This window comes from Stegostoma tigrinum, chromosome 11 (assembly GCF_030684315.1).
Source record: "Stegostoma tigrinum isolate sSteTig4 chromosome 11, sSteTig4.hap1, whole genome shotgun sequence".
Taxonomy (NCBI): Eukaryota; Metazoa; Chordata; class Chondrichthyes; order Orectolobiformes; family Stegostomatidae; genus Stegostoma; species Stegostoma tigrinum.
In genome coordinates, this window is record NC_081364.1 from 13,353,987 (window position 1) to 13,379,015 (window position 25,029).

Below are 25,029 nucleotides of genomic sequence, written 5' to 3' on the forward strand. Positions count from 1 at the left end.
TTGGTCACTGTAACTGACGAGCATCGAGTGGTGTGCCTTGGACCCTGAAACCCATTGTCAATCCTTTGCTTAAATGTCACGCATGCTGATCAAGTGATTCTCACTTGGAGGACGAGGTCAGCAAATACATGGGAACATCATTACCTGCATGTTCCTCTCCAAGCCACTGTCTCTCATGTGTTTCAATAGTGGGGTTCCCTCAGTTGTCATGAGTCAAGTTTGAAGTTAGGCCTGCTTCCAGGTATTAACAAGGTCAGGTATCTTAGACTGGTGCAGGCTGAAAGCATCTTGGTCACTCCCACACAGGTTAATACATCTTCTCTTGTGACTCTCCGGGTGTTAATGGAATAAAATCTCATGCAGGCAACTGATCGATATTCCAGATCATCTGCTTTTCTTCAGATCACCACACATGTGCAGTTGATGACAGCCTGTACCTGCAGAAAGCCAGAGAGATGGACCCTGCCACCTCCTCGTTCTGGCTCTTTTCATGGTACAAAATGTTGGCAGCATGGAAAATAGAAACTGCCGTTCACACATAGGTAAGGCTGACTGAGAAACCCTCAGGAGGTCTCCAGGGGTGGAATGGAAGGAATCAGATCGAGAGGGTGGATGGCTTCCATCTTGAAATGTATCACATGGCCACCTGGCACTTTAGGGGTGACTCCTTCTTAGGAAGGTGTGAATACCTGTGACCACCCAACATGTCAACTCGGTTCTTTAAGAGTGCTACACATCAGAGAGGGCAAGAAAAGCTGAGTCTTGAAATTTAAACCTTATAGCATGGGTAGTGTCCCCATAACCCAGAACCCTAGCCAGGCATTTCCAACACTGTCCGTCCCATTACATCATCACCGATCTGATTGTATTCTGTAGCTGAATTCCTTTGAAGAGTGTGCATGTTGCCCTCTCCCCTATCTATCCCAGCTATTCAAGATGCACTGTAGCAATATACTGAGGCTTCATCACTGAACATCACCTAGAAAGATGGAGGCCCAAGAAATAATAGAATCCCTGCAGTGTGGAAACAGCCCACTTTGCCCACTGAGTCCACACAGACCCTCTGAAGAGCATCCCACTCAGACCTGCATATCCCTGGACACAATGAGCAATTTAGCATGGTCAATCCGCCCAACTTGCACATTTTTGGATTGTGGGAGGAAACCAGGGCATCTGGAGGAAACCCACACAGACATGGAGGAACGTACAAACTCCACACAGACAGCCACCCTAGGTTGGAATCAAACCCAGGTCCCTGGCACTCTGAGACAGTAGTGCTAAACGTACTGCTCCCCCCTTCTAGCACCACACAGCATCCTTACAGGAAACAATATTAAATTTTCTTCACTGCTGCCAGTCCTAAATCCTTGAGTTGCCTTCTGAATTGCACAGTGGATATTCTTATCCATCTTGGACTGCACCACTTCATGAAGGCAGTTCAACACAACCTTCTTGAGTGCAATTAAGGACAGGGACCAAATATTGACTGAGACAGTGATCTCACATGCCATGAATCTTTTTTTTAACAAGTTAATTCAAAAGCTTTTGAAGTCCTGTATCAAGAGCCTTCAGCAAACCATTTGCCAGAGGAAACTGGGAACACAGCTGGGAGTACTGAACACTTATTTGGAGCTGGCAATCTAACTAAGGAGCTCAGGTGTGTAGGCTAGGTAGATTAGCCACGGGAAATACAGGATTTCAGGGATTAGGTAAGGGGTGTGGTTCTGGATGGGATGCTCTTCAGAGGGTCTGTGTGGACTCAGTGGGCCAAGTGGGCTGTTTCCACACTGCAGGGATTCTATTATTTCTTGGGCCTCCATCTTTCTAGGTGACGTTCAGTGATGAAGCCTCAATATACTGCTACAGTGCATCTTGAATAGCTGGGATAGATAGGGGAGAGGTCGACTTGTATGGTTTTCAAAGGAATTTTTCAAAGGGTCAGTCTGGACGCAATGAGCTGAATGCCTTGATGCTACGCTGTAGTGATTCTGTTCACTCACTAAGGGAAACAGTTTTTCTGCCGGCTTCGAAAATCCATCTTTGATCCGCACACCACCCGCCCCCACCCCCCCCCCCCCCGCCTCCCTATTTATTGCAGAACCCTCTCCCACTCCCGCTTTTCTGATGAAGGGTCTAGGCCTGAAACATCAGCTTTTGTGCTCCTGAGATGCTGCTTGGCCTGCTGTGTTCATCCAGCCCCACACTTTGTTATCTTGGATTCTCCAGCATCTGCAGTTCTTACTATCTCTGAATATGGTACCTATCACTGGGAGTCAGAAGTGATGTGGAGGTGTTGGTGTTGGACTGGGGCACACAAAGTCAGAAGTCACACAACACCAAGTTATAGGCCAACAGGTTTATTTGAAATCGCAAGCTTTTGGGGCACTGCTTCTTCGTCAGTGTTCCAAAAGCTTGTGATTTCAAATAAACCTGTTGGACTATAACCTGGTGTTGTGTGACTTCTGACCGTAGGAGACAGAAGCTGTGTGTACAATAAGCCTCTTTCATATAAGTCATCTCAAACATTTTTCCCGAACGAAAACATCCAGCTTTGTGATAGTTTAAATTCTATGTCTAAAAATGGTCTTAAATTCAGATGTTTGAGTCCTGCAATATCTAAATTGTCATGCTGCAAAAGCTGGTCTACACAATTCTGAGACTCTGAGTATACAAGTGCCACCTATTTCAGTTACCTAATATAAAAAGCAAACAAATGCTGTGCATCATGGTGTGATACTGCCTTTATTAATATTCTGTAGCCCCAGCCATAGAAGTGTGATAAAGCATTAAATGAGAAATGATTTTCAGTCCAATAAGCCAATGTTTGACAGCTCCTGTATAATTTGCACCATCACGTCCTCTGCCTGTCTCAGGATATTGGATAAATAGTCTCTGGTCACACACATCGATGGACAAAACTCACTACAAAATCACCATCGAGCCATCAGATTTTGAGAAATGTCATGCTGTTGAAATGTCACGAGAAGTGTATTGAGAAATCGTAATGGGCCCACTTTTCTTCCTCAGTTATATAAATGATTTAGATGAGAATGTAGGAAACATAGTATGTTTGAAAATGACACCAAAATTGGAGATAGTGGACAATGAAGAAGATTATCTAAGATTATAAGCAGATCTTGATCAATTGGGTCAATGGGCTGAGGGGTGGCAGATGGAGTTTAAAGTATTGCATTTTGGTGAAATAAACAAGGGCAGGATTATACAATTAATGGAGGGTACCGTTGCAGAACAGAGAGACCTAGGTACAATTCAGTGTCCTTTAAATTTACATTCCCCAATTTCCATGTATTTCCTCTGATCAATTTAGTTCTAAGCCCGTAACTCAAATAAAAGTGTTGTTCTTAATTATCCAAACCTTATGGTCTGAGATGATGAATCAGTATTTTTTCCAGCTTAGTAAAGCTTGGTCAATCACCTCAGACGCATTGAACTGGAATGAGTGGTAGCAATCATACTATTCCTGAGAGATTGCCCACAAGAGAAGGCTGTGTCTTTTTTTTTAATTCACTCATAGGACATGGCTATTGCTGGCTAGCCAACATTTATTTACTGCTCCTAGTCCCCTTGAGAAGATGGTGGAGAGTTGCCTTCTTGAGCCAGTCTATGTGCTGGAGGTAGACTCACAATGTTATAGAACATAGAACATTACAGCACAGTACAAGCCCTTCGGCCCTCGATGTTGTGCCGACCTGTCATACCGATCTCCAGCCCATCTAACCTACACTATTCCATGTACGTCCATATGCTTATCCAATGATGACTTAAATGTACCTAAAGTTGGTGAATCTACTACCGTTGCAGGCAAAGCGTTCCACTCCCTTACCACTCTCTGAGTAAAGAAACTACCTCTGACATCTGTCCTATATCTTTCACCCCTCAATTTAAAGCTATGCCCCCTCGTGCTCGCCGTCACCATCCTAGGAAAAAGGCTCTCCTTATCCACCCTATTTAAACCTCTGATTATTTTATATGTTTCAATTAAGTCACCTCTCAACCTTCTTCTCTCTAATGAAAACAGCCTCAAGTCTCTCAGCCTTTCCTCGTAAGACCTTCCCTCCATACCAGGCAACATCCTAGTAAATCTCCTCTGCACCCTTTCCAAAGCTTCCACATCCTATGTTATTAGAGAGAGGATTTTGGCTCAACGACACTGACACTAACCCAATGTTATACGAGCACATAGGTAACTTGGTTTGATCCCTGGGTGGTGATTAGCTATGTGCCTTGAGTGGAAGGACATTAAGAATGCCTCTGACCTTGGCTGGAAGACTGAATTAATAACAGTGGCTGTGTTGGGGGAGGGTGGGTTGCATTGGATGTTTGTGACAGGTGAGGTGGGGTCAGTTGGGTGTATGTATTGTGGATGGTGGGGTGTGGTTGATGTCCACGTTAGCAAGGTGGGAGTAATTAGGTGTCAATGGAGGTTGGATGTCCAGGTGAAGCTGAGGCTGGGTATTTGGGACAGGTCATTTCTAGAGTTTGGGGCAGAGTTTGAGTAGGATATAGATTGGAAGTTAGAGCAGATTTTAATTCTTCCACCAATTCCTGTCAACTATTAAGCTCATTCAGTCAGGACCTTCTGAAGTCTTTGATTCTCACTCAAAGTTGAGCACTTTTTTCTTCTGGAGGATTTTAGATGCCTATTGGAAATTTAAACCTTATGGACAATTATCACATAATATGTGATTTGGGACTTCCTGGAGATGTTGATGCACATCCTTCAGTGTATCCTCAGACTTGGCCTTCCCAGAAACAGCATGATCTGGGTCAACGCAGCCAGATCCACAGACAGAAAGAATTCCTGACAGATGGTAGGGAAGGGAGGAATGTATAAAGATGGAAAATGAAGGTGGAAAATCTGAAAGAATGAGAAATGAGCATTGAAGTAAGATGGAAAGTTCTGCTGGAAATAGCTGTGCAATTATGTCGACAGGGTGAATTTTTTCTATTTGTTCTGGAGATGGCTATTCCTGCACATTTCTTCCATTTCCTCCCGCACCTCCATTTCCTACCTACTAACCTCATCCCGCCCTCTTGACCTGTCCGTCCTCCCCAGACTGACCTATCCCCTCCCTACCTCCCCACCCATACTTTCCTCTCCCTATCTTCTCCTCTATCCATCATCAATCCGCCTCCCCCTCCCTCCCTATTTATTTCAGAATCCTCTCCCCATCCTCCTCTCTGATGAAGGGTCTAGGCCCGAAGCGTCAGCTTTTATGCTCCTGAGATGCTGCTTGGCCTGCTGTGTTCATCCAGCCCCACACTTTGTTATCTTATTCCTGCACATGCCTTATTACCCTCAGATCTTAAACGGCCAGCCATGTAACATGGGGGTAGGCATTACCTTTAACTGATGCTGGCCCACAAGTGACCAGATTTGTTGATATAAATCTATGACTTTCAATAGTGAAATTTTTGTTCAAACTGGGATGCAGCCACAGGATGGCATTTGTTGCCAGCCCTCTTAGCAATGAGAAGGCAGCAGATTGATACCATCATCTGGTAGAAAGGAGTGCTCGTGTTTTTAGAAAGCAATTAAAAGATAAGCACAGTGGTGTAGGAATGGAGTCACATATAAGCCCAGACCTGGTAAGCATGGTAGATTTTGTTTCTTAAAAGAACAACAATGTCATAGGTGAGGCAAACACAATTAATCTTTTCATTTCTGCACATTTCATTGAATTAGTTTTTAGTCATATGTGCTCACATGAATACCGTGAAAAACTTAACGTTGCCACTTACAGTGCCATCTTAATACCAAGGTACCTAAGTACAGACTCGTGAGTATAAATTGCCAGGACAAAGATAATACAAAAAAGAAATAAGAAGTCCACCATCACAGATCTTCAAAAGTGAAAAATCATAGTAAAAAGGTTGTAGACTTGCTCGCCGAGCCGGTGTATTTGGTTGCAGACGTTTCATCACCCTGCTAGGTAACAGGGTCAGTGTGCCTGTGGTGAAGAGTTAGTATTCTGTCCCGCTTGTTACTTATATCCCTTGGTTTGCTGGGGTGGTTGGCATTCCCTCCGGTTCTGTTTTTCAGTGGTTTGTATATTGGGCCCAATTCAATGTGCTTGTGGATGGAGTTCCAGTTGGAAGGCCGTGGCCCCCAGGAATTCCCTGGCATGCCTCTGTTTGGCTTGTGCTATTATGGATGTCTGGCAGCAACTGTGGAGGAAGAAAGAGAGCTAACGTTTCGGGTCCGGTGACCCTGAAGTGTCACCGGACCCGAAGCATTAACTGTTTTCTCCTCCACAGATGCTGCCAGACCTGCTGAGCTTTTCCAGCAACTTTTTTTTTGCTCCTGATTCACAGCATCCACAGTTCTTTTGGTTTTTATTAGCTATTATGGATGCATTATCCCAGTTGAAGTTCTGTCCTTCTTTGTCCATGTGTATTGAGATCGGTGAGAATTGGTCGTGTCTCTTGGTGACTAATCAGTGTTCATATATCCTTCTTGGCACTTTTCCTCCAGTCTGACCTATTTAATATTTCTCACAGTCCTTGCATGGTATTCTGTGTATGACATGAGCTTTATTGGTTGTGGGTATGGGATCGTTTATGTTGATCAGTAGTTGTTGCAGGATGGTTGTTGGCTTGTGGCCTACCTTGATACCTAGGGGCCTGAGTGCTCTTCTGGTCATCTCTGATATGTCTCTGATGTTCAGTAAGGTGAGGAGTCTGCTGGCTGTGTTGTGATAATGGGAACTGCAGATGCTGGAGAATCCAAGATAACAAAGTGCGGAGCTGGATGAACACAGCAGGCCAAGCAGCATCTCAGGAGCACAAAAGCTTTTTAAGTATCCATTCCTTTCAAAAACTCCATATGAATGTTCCTGTGCTGCTTTGTGTAAGTGCGGGTTGCACTAATGTGTTGGGGCTCTTTTGAATAACGTCCTCCGTTTATGGATGTTGGGGTGGTTGCTGGGGTAATTAAGTATCTGCTCCATATGTTTGGCCTTTCTGTACAAGCTAGACTGGAATTCTCCATTGTTCTTACATTCTCCCAGTATGTCTACAAAGGGTAGTCAGTTACTGTTGACTTCTTCTTTTGTGAATTTTATTCCAGTGAGGATGTTGCTTATGTGTTCTTTACGAGGCAAGGTGGATTTCTTCTAGTTTTGTGCGTTCGATAATCGTGAAGGTCTCATCTACATAGTGGACCCACAGGTTGGGTTGTGTAGTCCATTCTAACCTTTGCATTACGGCTTCTGCAGTCAGCCCTGATATTGGGGATCCCATTGGTGTCCCGTTGATTTGTTTGAATATACCATCATTAAAGGTGAAGTAGGTTGAGGGGTACAGACCCAGCAGTTTCAGGGTGCTGTCCTTGTTCATACTGTTGATGTCATTGGGGTGCCTGCCTTCCTGATTCATTCAACAGTGTGGTAATTGTCTCTTTGGCTGGGACGATGTTTATGGATATAAATAGTGCTGTTACTTCAAAGGATATCATTGTCTTGACCTCTTCTATGCTGGTTTCCTTGGTGTTGAGGAATTCTTGGGGGAAGACGATGGAGTAGGTAGTGTTGTCCACTAAGTATTTCATTTCAGTTGTAGTTCTTTGGCTAGGCTATTTGTTAGCGTACCTGGTGGTGAGGCAATGCGTCTGTGGGGGACCCCTGGTTTGTGTTCTTTGGGGAGTCCATAGAAGCAGGGTGTATTGGATTCATCTGGCTTTATTTTGTGGTAGTCTGTCTTGCTGATATCTCCTGAATTGTGTAATTTCTTCTGGATTCCCCACGGAGAATGCACTAGTTGATGATAACTGACAGTTAACAATTGGTCAGAAAGATAAAAGAAGCATATGCAATGTCTAAAAAGATGGGAACTGATGAAGTATAGAAGGAATGTAGGAAAGTACTTAAACAAGGACCTAGAATTGCAAAAAGTCGTAATGAAAAGTTGCTAGCAAACAGGAATAAGGAGAATCCCGTGATAATGGGAACTGCAGATGCTGGAGAATCCAAGATAACAAAGTGTGGAGCTGGATGAACACAGCAGGCCAAGCAGCATCTCAGGAGCACAGATGCTGCTTGGCCTGCTGTGTTCATCCAGCTCCACACTTTGTTATCTAAGGAGAATCCCAAGGCTTTTTATAGATAAATAGAAAGCAAGAGGGTAACCAGAGAAAGTGTTGGCCCACTCAAGGACTAAGGAGGGAATGTATGTGTGAAGCCAGAAGAGGTAGGTGAGGTCCTAAACAAATACTTTGTATTAGTATTCACGAAAGAGAAGGAATTGGTGAAGGATGATCTCTGGGAAAGAAGAGTCGAGTTTCTAAGTCAAGTTGCTATTAAAAAAGAAGTGTTGTGTGTCTTAAAAACTATTAAGGCAGATAAGTTCATAGGTACCTGATGGGATCTATCCCAGAATATTGAGGGAGGCAAGAAAACAAATTGCTGGAGCGTTGACATACATCTTCATATCCTCTTTGGCTACACATGAGGTCCCAGGGGACTGGAGAAGAGCCAATGGCCTGTGAGTCTCAATTCAGTGTTAGAGAAATTATTGGAAAAGATTCTCAGGGGCAAGATCTAAATGTATTTAGAATCAATTGGACTTATTGGCATTAGATAGCATGGTTTTGAACAAGGGAGGTCATGCCTCACAACCTTTTTTGAGGAGATGACAAAGATGATTGATGAGGGAAAAGCAGTTGAAGTTGTTGACATGGACTTCAGTAAAGCCTTTGACAAGGTTCCTCATGGCAGACTGGTACAAAAGATGAAGTTGCATGGTATCAGGGGTGAAAATAAAGTTGCTGATAAAGCTCAGCAGGTCTGGCAGCATCTGCAACGGAAAACGATGTTAAAGTTTCGGGTCCGGTGACCCTTCCTCAGAACTAAATCAGGACGATCAGAGGATGAGCTGGCAAGATGGCTACAGAACTGGCCTGGTCATAGGAGTCAGAGGGTAGTGGTGGAGGAATGCTTTTCAGATTGGAACGCTGTGACCAATGGTGTACCACAGGAATCAGTGCTGGGGCCTCTGCTGTTTGTGATCAACATACATAATTTGGAGGAAAAGGTAGCTGGTCTAATTAGTAAGTGAGAAGATGATACAATGATTGATGGAGTTGCAGATAGTGTGAACAATTGTCAGAGGATGCAGCAGGATAGACATCAGTTGGAGACATGGGCAGATAAATAGCGGATGGAGTTTAATCCAGTTAAATGTGAGGTGATGCATTTTGGAAGGTCAAGTAAGGTGGAAATTTTACTGAGGAGTATTGACATGCAGAGGGATCTGGGTGTGCATGTCCACGGATCACTGAAGGTGGCAGCGCAGGTGTATAAGATAGTAAAAGAGGTTTATGGCACGCGTGCCTTCATTTGAAGGGGAATTGAGCATAAAGATAGACAGGTTATGCTGCAGCTTTATAGGCCTTTAGTTCAGCCACTCTTGGAACATTGTGTACAGTTCTGGTCACTACACTGCCAGAAGGATGTGGATGCTTTGGTGAGGTTGGAATTGTTTATCAGGGTGTTGCCCAGTATGGTGAATTTTAGCTGAGACATTGGGTTTATTTTTACTGGACTGCAGGAGGTTGAGGGGCGACCTAACAGAAGTTTATAAGATTGTGAGTGGCATGGGTAGAGTGGAAAGTATGAGGCTTTTTCCCAGGGTGGAGGGGTCAATTACTAGGGGACACAGGTTCAAAGTACAGGGGGGAAGTTTAAGAGAGATGTATGAGGCAAGTTTTTCACACAAAGTGGGGTGAGTGCCTGGAACGTGCTGCCAGAGGAGATGGTGGGAGCAGGCGCAATAGCAACTGGATGAATACATGAATGGGAAGAGAATAGAGGGATACGGATCCTGTAAGTAAAGACAGTTTGAGTGTGGAAGGGCAGAGTGTGTTGGTGCAGGCTTAGAGGGAGAGTGGCCTGTTCTTGTGCTGTATTGTTCTTTATGTTTTTTTTAATTCTTTGATGCTCAGCAGCTTTCAACCCAACCGCAGCTAGTGTCAGCTACTCTCACAAAAGTGTGAATTCCAGCTTTTTCAATGATTACATGATTTTGTGTACACCGCACAGTTCTACTTCTGACTTTTCAGTCACAAAAATAAGTCCTCATACTTATAAGTCCTCTTATGCTGCAGCTCTAACAAACCCTGGTGAGACCACACTTGGAATATTGTGTCCAGTTCTGGTCGCCCTATTATAGGAAAGATGTGGAGGCTTTGGAAAGGGTGCAAAGGAGGTTTGCCAGGATGCTGCCTGGACTGGAGGGCTTGTCTTACGAGGACAGGTTGACTGAGATCGGATTTTTCTCTCTGGAGAGAAGGAGGAAGAGAGATGACGTGAACGAGGTGTACAAGGTAATGAGAGGCATGGATAGAGTCGCTAGCAAGACGCTTTTCCCCCGGGCAGGATTGACTGCCACGAGGGGTCAGAGTTTTAAGGTGTTAGGAGGAAGGTATAGAGGAGATGTCAGAGGGAGGTTCTTCACCCAAAGAGTTGTGAGCGCATGGAATAGTTTACCAGTGGTAGTCGTGGAAGCGGAGTCATTAATGACATTTAAGCGACTGCTGGACATGCACATGGACCGCAGTGAATTGAGGGGAAAGTAGGTTAGGTTATTTTATTTTCGGATTAGGATTATTCCACGGCACAACATCGTGGGCCCAAGGGCCTGTACTGTGCTGTACTTTTCTATGTTCTACACATTCCCTGCAACACAGCACAATATAAACTTCAATTTTTCCCAGGCCACATTTTTAAAAAAAGTAACCTTTATAATTTAATCAAACATCAGTGTCATTTTTTCCGACAAATCTTATGCTTTTTCAGCATTTTTAATGCATGAAGATGCACAAAGGAAGCGACAGCTGTGATTCAGAGGTGTACCAATCTCAACAGGGATTTTTAAAATATGTGTTCTAGCCAAACAATGAAGAATTGGACTGGGTTTAACTTGAAGCTTGCAAAAGTGAAAATGGATAAAGGAAATGAATAGAAGTCAAAAATAAAAGAGATGAATTAAAGTTAGATAAAAATCAATAAAACAAAATGCAAGCTTGCAAGAAATGTACAGATGGTAGCACGACAGCAGAATCTTTTATTACAAATCTGAACTATACCAGTTCACTGGTGCTACATTTATCTTGTTCATTTATTTCTATTTAGGCTCAGAGGCCAATGGCTAAGTGTTTGTTTTGGAGTTGGGATGAGTAATGCAATCTTTGAGCGATAGGCTAATTGAGGCACCAGTGCTGGAGATAATCTTTCAGTCTTCCACAGATTCAGGGGATATGGCAGAAGACAGCAGAATTGTAAAAATTATGCCTCTGTTCAAGAACCATTGTAAGACCAGCTTTGGAACACCACAACCTGGAAGATCCCCTCCAAGCGACTCAACACCCTGAGTTGGTTATATATCACCACTTCATTATCAGTGGGTCAAAATCCTGGAATTCTCTCTCTAAGGGCATTGTGAATCACCCTACGGCATGACAGCTATAGTGGTTCAAGAAGACAGCTCACCATCACCTTCTCAAAGGAAACTAGGGATGGGCAATAAACGCTCGTCCAGCCAGCGACCCCCATGAGCGAATAAAAACAAACAATTGCTGGCTGGTCAATTTAGCCTCAGTGATGGGAATGCGTTTAGAAACAATTGTTCAGGACAGAATTAGTAGTCACACGGGAGAAGTTGGATTGAATCAATAATCCAGTTTGAATTTCAGAAGGGAAAATCATATTAAACTAGCTTGGTGGAGTTTATTGAAGAGCTAACAGAAAGGGTTGATGAAGGTAGCACCATTGATGTGGTTTACATGAGCTTTCAGAAGGCATCAATGGAATGTCATGCAACAGACTTGTGAGAAAAGCTAAAGCTTATGATATAAAAAGGACAGTACTAATGTGAGTGCAAGTTTGGCTCAGAAATTGAACACAGAAAGCATTGAACAATGGGTACTTTTCAGGCTGAAAAGTTTGAGGAGGAGCTGCCCAGGCATTGGTCTTGGCACCCTAGCTTTTCCTGATTATTTTAATGATCTAGACCTTGTTATGCAGTGTAAAGTTTAAATGTTTGCAGATGATAGGAAATGTGGAAGCATTGTAAACTGTGAGGAGAACAGTGTAGAACATCCAAATGGCACAGACAAGTTGCTAGAATGGGCAGATGGGTGGCAGATATATTTCAATGCAGAGAAATGTAAGATGATGAATTTTTGTAGGAAGGACTTGAGAGACTATAGAATATGTGGAGTATATATGTAGAGAGAATTCATGAGACACTAGTTAGACATCAGCTGGAGTATTGTGTACAGTCCTGGGTGCCACATTATAGGAAGAATGTGAACGCATCGGCGAGAGAACAGAAGCCTTTTACAAAAATGGTTCCAGGAGATCTGAGACGTTTTCAAAATCAGTTGCTATTTGGAATGGACAGGGACAATCTGTTCCAACTTGTAAAAGGATTTAGCATGCGAGGGCACAGATTTAAAGTGATTTACCAAAGAAGGAAATCTGAGATGAGAATGAGTAGTTTGGACCTGGAAAGTGCTGTCTGGAAATGTGGTTGGGCTAGATTCAATTCTGGCATTCAAGATTGTTTCTATTGAAACAATGTATACAGTCATGGGGAAAAGGCAGGAAAATGACCCAAGGTCACGATGTGCATCTGGTAGTGACATGATGTACTGAATGGCCTCCATCTGTGCTAGTAAAACCTCTGAAATTCTGTGAATGGCCAGTGTACATGCTCCCTGTTCTTATGAGTGCTAAAGGCTGCAGGGTCAACAGCTGGCTCACTTGTAATCATATCCAACACCCAAGGGAGGATCCATTGAAGTGGACAGGAACATAAGAATGAATGAAATAGGAAGGGCAGGAGGCCATTCAGCCCCTCAAACCTACCCTGCCATTCTGTAAGACCATGACTGATCTGTCTGGCCTCAATTTCTCTTGGCCTTCAAATCCTCAATATTTCAGAAACTTAACTATTTCCCCTATAAATACTTTCAGTGATTTAGCCTCTGCACTCTCTGGGATTGAGAATTTCAGATATTTACCACACGCTAACAGAGGAATTCCTTTTGCTTCTCAGTTTTAAATGAGCATCTTCTTTTTTGTAACTATGCCCCCTAGATTGAGTTTTCCCAACTAGGAGTGCATCTTCACAAAATCTATCCTGTCCAGCCCCCTCAGAATCTTAATGGTTTCAACAAGATCAGCTCTCATGTTTTTAAACTCCAATGACTAAAAGTCTAACTTGTTTAGCTGATCTTGATGTCGACACCTTCATCCCAGGAATCAGATGACTCAATCTATTTTCTACTACCACCAATGCCAATATATCCTTTCTTAAAAACAGGGATCAAAACTGTACACAATGCTCTAGGTGCAGTCTCATCGTAGCCCTGTATTAAGATTTCCCAGGATTTAAACTCCAAACATTCAGCAATAAAATCAAAGTTCGATTTGCCTTCATAATTACTTTCTGTGCTTGTGTGTTAACTTTTGTGGTTCACTCACAAGAACATCTTCTGTGCTGTCTTTTTATCATTCCTACTGAAGTACATGAACTCGCACACGTTTAAGCTCCACCAGCCAAGTTTTCACTGACTCCCTCAACCCACCTATATCCCCCTGCAGATTTTTTATATCACTGCACAGCATAACCACCTAAACATTTTTTGTAAGGCAAAGTGCTGGACTGGGCTTCCCACGTAGATGTGACAGTCAAGAAAGCACAACAACACCTCTTCTTCCTCAGGTGGCTCAGGAAAATTGTCATGTCTGTAAGGTCCCTCACCAACTTCTAGAGATGCCCCATTGCAAGCATACTGTCCGGGTGCATCACAGCCTGGTCTGGCAACTGCTCTGCCCAGGACCGTAAGAATCTACAGTAGGTGGTGTGCATAGCCCAGATCATCACAGAAGCCAACTTTCCATCCACGGACTGTGTTTACATGGCTCGCTGCCACCAACATCATCAAAGGCCCAAGGCATTCTGGTAATGATCTCGTATAGCCTCTTCCATCAGGTAGAAGATACAGAAGCCTGAACGCACACACAAGCAGGTTCAGAAACAGCTTCTTTCTGGTTGTTATCAGACTGTTGAATGGACACTGGCCTCAAATAATGTCACCTGAAATGTAACCTGTTTGCCTCTAAGTCTTTTTGATCTGCACATCCTTTGCTTGCTGTGATCTGCCTGTACTGCTCATAAACAAAGCTTTTCACTGTATTTTTATACACATGACAATAAATCAATCGATCAAGTTTGGATACATTACACACTGATCCCTCCTTGAGTATAGTTAGTAAATAATTGAGGCCTTAGATTGATCATTATGGCATTCCATTAGTTACAACCCACCAATGAGAAAAACACACATTAATCCTGCCTCTTCTATGAGTTAACCAATGCTCAATCCATGCTAATACATTACCCACAATACCTTAAGCTACTATCTTGTACAATACCTTTTGTTCAGCAGCTTATTAAATGCCATCTGAAAATCTAAATACATGTCATCTACCTGTTTCCCTTTATCAATTTGGCATGTTATCTCTTCAAAGTTCCCAAGCAAATTTGTCAAACATAATTTCCCTTTCAAAAGCAATGTCGACTCTGCTTGTTTGTGTTAACCTTCTCCAAATACCCTGTTATTTCTTCCTTAATAATAGATTCTAGTTTTTATTCCTCCCTACGACAGATGTAAGGCTATATGTTTCTGCTTTTATGTGTCCCTCCCTAGTCAACAGGAGCACGTGGTTTTCCAATCGGCTGGTGCAGTGTACAGATCTATTTACCCTATGATAGGAAAGATATTATTAAATTGGAGAGGGTGCAAAAAAGATTTATTGGGGTGTTACTGGGATTGGAGGGTTTGAGTTATGAGGAGAAGCTGGATAGGCTGAGCTTTTTTCACTGGAATGTAGGTGGTTGAGGGGTGATTCTTATAAATCTTTATAAAATCATGAGGGGGGTCATAGATAGGGTGAATAGCAAAGGTCCTTTCCCTAGGGTAGGAGAGTTCAAAACCAGAGGGCATATTTTCAATGTGAGAGGAGAAAGATTTAAAAATGATCTGTGGGACAACATTTTCATGCAGAGCATGGTTCGTATGTAGAATGGATTGTCAAAGAAAGTGGTAGATACCGGGACAGTGGCACTGTTTAACAGACAGTCGGATATATACATGAATAGTAAAAGTTTAGAGGAATAAAGGCCAAGCTCAGGCAAATAGGAAACTTAGTAGGTATGGATGAATTGGGCCAAAGGGCCTGTTTCTGTGCTTTATGACTCTATAACTCTACCTGTAGCATGTCCTTAAAAGCCCTTTGATGGAGGCTATCAGTCTGGCTGATTTACCTGCCTTCAGCTCTGTTAATCAGCAAATACCATTTTCCCAATAATAGAGACTTTCATCCTATTAGCGTATTGCTTATCTGTTATCTCTGGGATGTTTTTAATGTCCTCCACTGCAAAGACTATTGTAAAATATCAATTTAAATTATCTGCCATCCCTGTTCTCCTTTACCAATTTTCCAGCTGCATCCTTCAAGGATCCCACATTCGTGTCGGCAACTCACTTTTTATCTACCTATAGAAGCTCTTGATGTTTTTAAAAATATTTCCTGTCAATTCATTTTCTTTATCAATTTTGTCCTTTTTTATTAGCTTCTTAGAGATTATTGCTGGTTTCGAATATAAACCCCAATCCTCTGGTCTACAACTGGTTTTCACCACTTTGTCTGCCCTAGTTTTTGATTGGATATTCTCCTTGACCTCCTTTGCTAACTGTTAGTGTATAATTCCTTTCAAGTCCTTTTTTACTGGAATTAGCTTTTGAATATTTTATGAAATATTTACCTAAGTTCCTTCCACAGCTTATCCACTGAGTTTCCCCGCAGCTCACTTTAGATAACTCTTTCTTCAGGCCTCTGTAATTGCTCTCATTTGCGTTCAGGACAATGGTTTAAAATCCCAGTGGCTCTCCCTCAAACTGAATTTGAAATTCTACTGTGCATGATCGCTAGCCTATGAGATCTCTTATTAATCCTATCTCATTAAACATTTCTAGAAGTAAAATAGCCTGTTCCTGGGGAGACAACACGGTGTGGAGCTGGAGAAACACAGCACGTCAGGCAGCATAAGAGGAGCAGGAAAAGTTGGCATTTGGGGTTGGTACCTTTCTTCAGAAATGGGGGAGGAGAAGGGAGTTGGGAATTAAATAGAGAGAGGAGATGGTGGGGCTGGGGAAGGTAGGTTGCGTGAAAGGTGAGTGCAGGTAGGGAGAGGTAGAAATTGGTCAGTGGGATGGGTGGGATGGATAGGCGAGAGAGAAGATGGACAGGTTGAGTCAGGTCAAGGAGGTGGGGATAAGAGGGAGGGTTAGATATGGGATGTGGCCGGTGGGTGGGGAGATTTTAAAACTGGTGAAATCCATGTTTAGGCCATCAGGCTGTAGGCTCCCAAGCTGGAATATGGGGTGTTGCTCCTCCAGTGTGTGGGTGGTATCATTGTGACACTGGAGGAGACCCAGGATGGACATGTCACCCAGGGAGTTAAAATGGTTGGAAACCAGAAGGTGTTGTCATTTGTCACAAACAGAGCGCGGGCGCTCTACAAAGCGGTCTCCAATCTCTACTTGGTCTCATTGATGTGGAGGAGGCCACATGGGGAGCAGCAGATGCAATAGACCTCATTGACGGATGTGCAGGTGAACCTCTGCCTGATGTGGAAGGTTTGTTTGGTGTATCCTTGGATGGAGATGAGGGGAATGGGAGGAGTTGGGGAAGGTGTAGCACTTCCTGTGGTTGCAAGGAAAAGTGCCGGGGATGGTGGGGTTAGCGGGGTGTGTGGAGCGGACGAGGGCGTCGCAGAGTGAGCGGCACCGACAAAAGGCAGACAAAAGGTGGGGAGGGAAATATTTCTTTGATTGTGGGGTCAAATTGTAGGAGGCGGAAGTAGCAGAGAATGATATGTTGGATATGGAGGTTAGTGGGGTGACATGTGAGGACAAGGGGGATTCTGTCAACTGATGGGGTCATAATTGAGGGGGCAGGAGAAGGAGGTGTCAGAGAGTTGGCGCCTGGCTTCCATGTTGTAGTGATCAATGCACCATGCATCTATTGTGGGCCCACTTATCCATGGTTCGTTGGTGAGGTTAGGGTTGGAACGGAGGGGATGGAGGCCTGCACATTTAGTAGGGGAGAAGCTGGAGTGAGTGAAAGGGGTGGACAGATTAATTTGATCGATGTCATGACAGCAGTTGGAGATGAAGAGGTGAAGGGAGGGTAAGAGGTCTTGGGGTGGTGTCCAGGAGGAGGGCATGAGTTGGAGGCTGAGCAGCTTTGCAACATACTGCTTTAAGAAACAATCACTGCTGCACTTTACAAACTTATCTTCCATTTTACGCTTGTCCATCTGATTTGTTTAGTCAATGTGCAGATTAAAGGGATCAATGACAATTGTAGCATCTTTCTTACTGACTTATAAGAGAGATCAAGAGAAAGAGCAGAGACACCTAATGATGGAATTGTTCTCCAGGAAGATTTTACAAGTGGTCTTTGTTGAAATGTTTGCAGCTTGTGTGTGTGTGTATCTGTATCCATGTGTGTGCATGTATCTGCTTTGTGTGTGTGTGTGTGTGTGTGTGTGTGTGTGTGTGTGTGTGTCCGTGTGTGCGTGTCCGTGTGTGTAAGAGTGTGTGTGTGTGTGTGTGAGTGTCTCCTTGTGTCTTTCTGTGCATGTGTGTATGTGTGTACTTGCGTGTGCACGTATCCATGTGTGTCCACGTGTGTGTGTGTGTGTGTGTGTGTGTGTGTCCGTGTGTGTGTGTGTCCACGTGTGTGTGTGTGTGTGTGTGTGTGTGTGTGTGTGTGCTTGTGTATATCTGTGCATGTGTGTATATGTGTGTACTTGCGTGTGCACGTATCCATGTGTGTCCACATGTGTGTGTGTGTGTGTGTGTGTGTGTGTGTGTGTCCATCCAGCTGAAAATTGCCTTCAGTTTTTGGTAGGTGCCCTTAAATGCCTTCATATTGCAGACTTATTCGAGTCTGCTTCCACGCCTATGTCCAATTTTAAGCCTTCGTTACATTATGCTTTGGCTAGCTCATCGAACTTAAAAATACTCAGCAATTCCTCTCACGTCCTGCGCCCTCAGAGTTTCTTGGAAATAAATCAGATTTTCTAGTTCATAGTACATTCAACTGTATAAAATATTAACTGCATCAATACAATGATACTTCTCTCATTGGAGCAGCAACAAAGAATTTCAGTCTCACCATTAAAAATATGTTCCTTCAAAAACAGACCTCCTCTTTAAAAATAGACGAGCAGGTGTTGTTACATTGCTAATTAGCATGCAGGCTACATGCCTTGAAATTAGTTTTTATCAAATGTTCTGTCCAAATAATTTTAATGTGCTTGCATGTAATTCCAAATCAGTTAACACAACTTACTAGACAAAGATCTTTTGGAAAACACCTGTTTGTATGTCATGATGTTTTTTTTTAAATAATTTGTTCCAGGGATTTGAGCATTGCTGGTAAGACCGGTAATTATTGCTCATCCCTGTTACCATCAGGGAGATAGATGGCAAGCTGCCCTTCTGAACTAATGCAGTCTGTGGGGTACAGGTATGCTTGGATTATTGTTTTGATCCAGTGGCAGTGAAGAAAGATAGATTAACTTTCAAACTGGCCTAGAGGCAAAATGTTCAGGTAGCGTTGCCATGTCCCCAGCCCTTCTTCGAGTGGTAGAGCTGCGATGAAGAGAAAGAAAGACAGAAGTATATAAAAAGAAAACAGACTGATGCCTTTCGTGCTATTAGTACACACTCTCCATTTCCTTCTCCCTCATCTGCTTCTCCAGTCTTCGCTTAACTGTACCTATATCAGCGAGTTTTGCAAAGATTTGTAGCTCAGGTTGAGGTTCTGGATGTGAGTTTGCTCGCTGAGCTGGAAGGTTCGTTTTCAGACGTTTCATCACCATTCTAGATAACATCATCAGTGAGCCTCCGACGAAGCGCTGGTGTTATGTCCCACTTTCTATTTATTTGGTTAGGTTTCCTTGGGTTGGTGATGTCATTTCCTGCGTTGGTGATGTAATTTCCTGTTCTTTTTCTCAGGGGATGGTGGACTGGCTCCAAATCAATGTGTTTGTTGATGGAGTTCCGGTTGGAATGCCATGCTTCTAGGAATTCTTGTGCATGTCTCTGTTTGGCTTGTCCTAGGATGGATGTGTTGTCCCAATCATAGTGGTGTCCTTCCTCATCTATATGTAAGGATACGAGTGATAGTGGGGCATGTCGTTTTGTGGCTAGTTGATGTTCATGTACCTATATCATTCATTCAACTACATCTAGTTGCAATGAGTTCAAGTTTCTTCTGAAATCCCTATTGGATTTTTGATGGCTATTGTGTGTTGCTGACCTCTGATTACAAATTAATTAGCCTTATATTGATGATATCTCTGTACAATTTCTTCCTGTATCCACTTTACAAAGATGTTCATCATTTTAAAGATCTCCATGAGGCCACCTTTCAATCTTATTTTCTCAAGAAAACAGAGGTCCAATCTGTCAATTCTATTGTAAGTTGTACATTCAGTATTTCTGATATTATTTTTGGATCTAACGATCTTTTAGTGGCTTGAATGATACTCTCTAAACATCCCTAATCTTAAAAACCCAATATTGGGTGGTTTACAATGCCCAGATAAATTCTATTCGGTTTTCACCTACTGGCGCATTTTCTGAATTTTTGTTTTTGTTCAACTCTTCCTTTGTCCATTCTTCCATCCACACATTGATGAAATCCTCCATTCATTTTTTTAACCTTACCCACCTTTTTAATGTTGATTCATTAACATCCTTCAAATCATATCCCATTGTGTCTATATGCGAGGACACTTCACTTCCTTCTTGCTTCGTATATGCCCTCTGATGGGGTAAACAAAATTTTGTTTTCATTTATTGAAAACAGTTTCCTCACATTTCTTGATAATAAAATGTGAGGCTGGATGAACACAGCAGGCCAAGCAGCATCTCAGGAGCACAAAAGCTGACGTTTCGGGCCTAGACCCTTCATCAGAGAGGGGGATGGGGGGAGGGAACTGGAATAAATAGGGAGAGAGGGGGAGGCGGACCGAAGATGGAGAGTAAAGAAGATAGGTGGAGAGGGTGTAGGTGGGGAGGTAGGGAGGGGATAGGTCAGTCCAGGGAAGACGGACAGGTCAAGGAGGTGGGATGAGGTTAGTAGGTAGCGGGGGGTGCGGCTTGGGGTGGGAGGAAGGGATGGGTGAGAGGAAGAACCGGTTAGGGAGGCAGAGACAGGTTGGACTGGTTTTGGGATGCAGTGGGTGGGGGGGAAGAGCTGGGCTGGTTGTGTGGTGCAGTGGGGGGAGGGGATGAACTGGGCTGGTTTAGGGATGCAGTAGGGGAAGGGGAGATTTTGAAACTGGTGAAGTCCACATTGATACCATTGGGCTGCAGGGTTCCCAAGCGGAATATGAGTTGCTGTTCCTGCAACCTTCGGGTGGCATCATTGTGGCAGTGCAGGAGGCCCATGATGGACATGTCATCAAGAGAATGGGAGGGGGAGTGGAAATGGTTTGCGACTGGGAGGTGCAGTTGTTTGTTGCGAACTGAGCGGAGGTGTTCTGCAAAGCGGTCCCCAAGCCTCCGCTTGGTTTCCCCAATGTAGAGGAAGCCGCACCGGGTACAGTGGATGCAGTATACCACATTGGCAGATGTGCAGGTGAACCTCTGCTTAATGTGGAATGTCATCTTGGGGCCTGGGATGGGGGTGAGGGAGGAGGTGTGGGGACAAGTGTAGCATTTCCTGCGGTTGCAGGGGAAGGTGCCGGGTGTGGTGGGGTTGGAGGGCAGTGTGGAGCGAACAAGGGAGTCACGGAGAGAGTGGTCTCTCCGGAAAGCAGACAGGGGAGGGGATGGAAAAATGTCTTGGGTGGTGGGGTCGGATTGTAAATGGCGGAAGTGTCGGAGGATAATGCGTTGTATCCGGAGGTTGGTAGGGTGGTGTGTGAGAACGAGGGGGATCCTCTTGGGGCGGTTGTGGCGGGGGCGGGGTGTGAGGGATGTGTCGCGGGAAATGCGGGAGACGCGGTCAAGGGCGTTCTCAATCACCGTGGGGGGAAAGTTGCGGTCCTTAAAGAACTTGGACGTCTACATTGGGGAAACCAAGCGGAGGCTTGGGGACCGCTTTGCAGAACACCTCCGCTCAGTTCGCAACAAACAACTGCACCTCCCAGTCGCAAACCATTTCCACTCCCCCTCCCATTCTCTTGATGACATGTCCATCATGGGCCTCCTGCACTGCCACAATGATGCCACCCGAAGGTTGCAGGAACAGCAACTCATATTCCGCCTGGGAACCCTGCAGCCATATGGTATCAATGTGGACTTCACCAGCTTCAAAATCTCCCCTTCCCCTACTGCATCCCTAAACCAGCCCAGTTCATCCCCTCCCCCCACTGCACCACACAACCAGCCCAGCTCTTCCCCCCCACCCACTGCATCCCAAAACCAGTCCAACCTGTCTCTGCCTCCCTAACCGGTTCTTCCTCTCACCCATCCCTTCCTCCCACCCCAAGCCGCACCCCCCGCTACCTACTAACCTCATCCCACCTCCTTGACCTGTCCGTCTTCCCTGGACTGACCTATCCCCTCCCTACCTCCCCACCTACACTCTCTCCACCTATCTTCTTTACTCTCCATCTTCGGTCCGCCTCCCCCTCTCTCCCTATTTATTCCAGTTCCCTCCCCCCATCCCCCTCTCTGATGAAGGGTCTAGGCCCGAAACGTCAGCTTTTGTGCTCCTGAGATGCTGCTTGGCCTGCTGTGTTCATCCAGCCTCACATTTTATTATCTTGGAATCTCCAGCATCTGCAGTTCCCATTATCTCCTCACATTTCTTTTCACAAGTTAACCCACAGCCAATGGGATAGTGGCTTTGTTCTCTTCGTACTTTGTTCTTTGTTGGTGAAGGCTCTTGCTTGGTCTTACCAGCTCATCTAATCTCCAATAATGACAAATATTTTCTCCAACACTAAAGGCCTCTCCAAAATGCTTGATTGCTTCTTGGCATAAGAAATGTTGTTTGCCCTTGATAAATTCTCACCTTTCTACTATAGCATTAGTCCTCCTGATAGTAAAGTAGAACTCCCGAATCCACAAAGACTCTTGTAATTCTTCCCAAAATGTGCAGATGCAGGCTTGCCATATGAAATGTTGCTCACTCTCTATTTACCTCCGGTGGTTAGCACTGCAGCCTCATGGTGCCAGGGCACTGGGTTTGATCCTACAGTTGGGTGACTGTCTGTGTGGAGTTTGTGCGTTCTCCCCATGTCTGCGAGAGTTTCCTCCGGGTGCTCCAGTTTCCTCCCTCATTCCAAAGATTTGCAGGTTAGGTGGGTTGGCTGTGCTAAATTGCCCATAGAGTCCAGGGATGTGTGGGTTAGATGGATTAGCTCATGGCTGATATGGAGTTACAGGGATAGGGTGGGTCTGGGTGGAATGCTCTTCAGAGGGTCTGTGTGGACTCAATGGGCAAAGTGGGCTGTTTCCACACTGCAGGGATTCTATTATTTCTTGGGCCTCCATCTTTCTAGGTGATGTTCAGTGATGAAGCCTCAATATACTGCTACAGTGCATCTTGAACAGCTGGGATAGATAGGGGAGAGGGCAACATGCACACTCTTCAAAGGAATTCAGCTACAGAATACAATCAGATCGGTGATGATGTAATGGGACGGACAGTGTTGGAAATGCCTGGCTAGGGTTCTGGGTTATGGGGACACTACCCATGCTATAAGGTTTAAATTTCAAGACTCAGCTTTCCTTGCCCTCTCTGATGTGTAGCACTCTTAGAGAACCGAGTTGACATGTTGGGTGGTCACAGGTATTCACACCTTCCTAAGAAGGAGTCTCCCCTAAAGGGCCAGGTGGCCATGTGTTACATTTCAAGATGGAAGCCACCCGTCCCCTTGATCTGACTCCTTCCATTCCACCCCCGGGGGTTTCTCAGTCAGCCTTGCCTATGTGTGAACGGCAGTTTCTATTTTCCATGCTGCCAACATTTTGTACCATGAGAAGAGCCAGAACGAGGAGGTGGTGGGGTCCATCTCTCTGGCTTTCTGCAGGTACAGGCTGTCATCGACTGCACATGTGTGGTGATCTGAAGAAAAGCAGATGAATAGTTTGTGCAGGCTTGATGGGCCAAATGGTGCAAAGTGTGGAATTTCTATGATTCTCGGTTAAACTCTCTCTCTTCATTGCATCCTTCTTTCTTGTCTGCCCCTACAATATGTTTGCTCACTATTTGAATTTACCGACCTTGTTCTTTGAACTCTGCACACTCTATCCTATGTGCTCCCTCTCGTTGTAGCTTACACTGACAATAAAAATTCATCTATTTCTCTAAGACCTTAAAATTGCGCATTTGTGTTCTTCAGCTCATCACTCCTCTAGAGGCTCCGCTGTTGTGTAATTCAGAGAATTTAGAAGCATTGGAAATGAAGAAGAACAGAATTGTTTTGCCTTGAAACTGTTCTGCACAATGGGAACAATTTATTGAAGTAACTTAGCCCTTATTCAAGCTGTACATATACTGTCGCCCACATTGGTTGTGCCTATAGCATCAATGCCTGGTTCTCTTACTGCAAAATCATCATGAAAATGTATGAAATGAGACAGAGAGAGAGAGAGAAAGTGTGTGTGGATGCACGTGTGCACGAGAGAGACAACTGATGTATTTGTATGAGAATTTGTGTGTTTGAGACAATGTGCACATCTGTGTGTGCGACAGAGTGTGTGTGCAAGAGAGTGTATATGTGAGAGAGTGTATGTATGTGTGTGCAAAAGAATGTATGTGTGCGTGGGAGAGAGAGTGTATGTGTATGTGCAAGAGAGTGTATGTGTGTGTGCGAGAGAGTGTATGTGTGTGTGCGAGAGAGTGTGTGTGTGTGGGAGAGAGAGAGTGTGTGTGTGTGTGTGCGCGCGTGAGAGATTGTATGTGTGTGTGCGAGAGGGTGTGTGTGTGCGCGAGAGAGTGTATACATATGTGTGAGAGAGTGAACGTGTGTGTGTGTGAGAGAGAGTGTATGTGTGTGTGTGTGAGAAAGTGAGTGTGTGTATCAAAATAATGAATTTGTGTATGAATTATGAAAATGTACTACAAAATGCAACTGTAATAAGCGAGCAGACACACGGTCCCATTTTAATGTGCGATATTAATAGGAATTGTAGGAATTAACAAATATAAAAGTGAACACAGCAAACACTTGATAGAGCAACCACACAGGCTTCTCTACATGATCTGTAGCTCAGAACATTTAAACAAAAGCACCCTTAATATCCGAGACAAAAACAAGCAGTCCTCAACTGCACTGCAACTTCTCGTACATAGCTGTTGGTCTCGTTCTCCCTGGTGACGCATGTCATTCTTTTGTTCCTAATTACATGGTTTTCCAGGCTGAAAGTGCAATTAACAGAGAGATAGCAAAAAGCAATTAGTGAAGTCTGTCCATTATAGGCAGATAAATCAGAAGTTAGTGAGCTGTCTTGTCAAAGTAAAACAAAATTCAACTAGCTTGGATATCCCTGTTACTTAATTTAACAGGAAACAGTGTTCGTAACGATTCTTGTCACAAATAGATCTGTATGCCAGTTCACAGTTAGCATAGTCTGCTCAGAGAATGGATCGACACACCAGAATTTACATGATGTTTTCCATTTATAGGTATTAACAAAACTGCACTTTCTTAAAACATTCAATATTTAACTAACATAAATAGCTGAGGATGCTAGAAATCTGAAACACATGAAAACAGAAAGTGCTGTCGAAACTCAGCAGGTCTGGCAGCATCTGTGGAGAGAGAAAGCAGAGTTAATGTTTCGTACCCAGTGCTTCTTCAAAACTGCATTTTGTTTTTGCTATTTTTATCCTTTCCAGGATACTGATCCAAAGTTTTGGCGTGTCTCAGTTAAGAGCAGACTTCCACCTGAGTTGGAAAGTTGAG

At 44.1% G+C, this 25,029-nt stretch overlaps 2 long non-coding RNA genes across 2 annotated transcripts in view; one reads left to right on the plus strand and one right to left on the minus strand.

The window, feature by feature from the left end:
- LOC132210208 (uncharacterized) overlaps positions 1–25,029 on the plus strand; it is a 68,204-nt gene that overhangs the window by 33,523 nt on the left and 9,652 nt on the right. The window lies entirely within an intron of this gene.
- The window catches only part of LOC125460440 (uncharacterized), a 209,527-nt gene continuing 208,121 nt past the window's right edge, over positions 23,624–25,029 (minus strand). The window contains exon 3 of the long non-coding RNA XR_007249257.2: positions 23,624–24,482. This is a non-coding gene — a long non-coding RNA (uncharacterized LOC125460440). The remainder of the gene's footprint in view (positions 24,483–25,029) is intronic.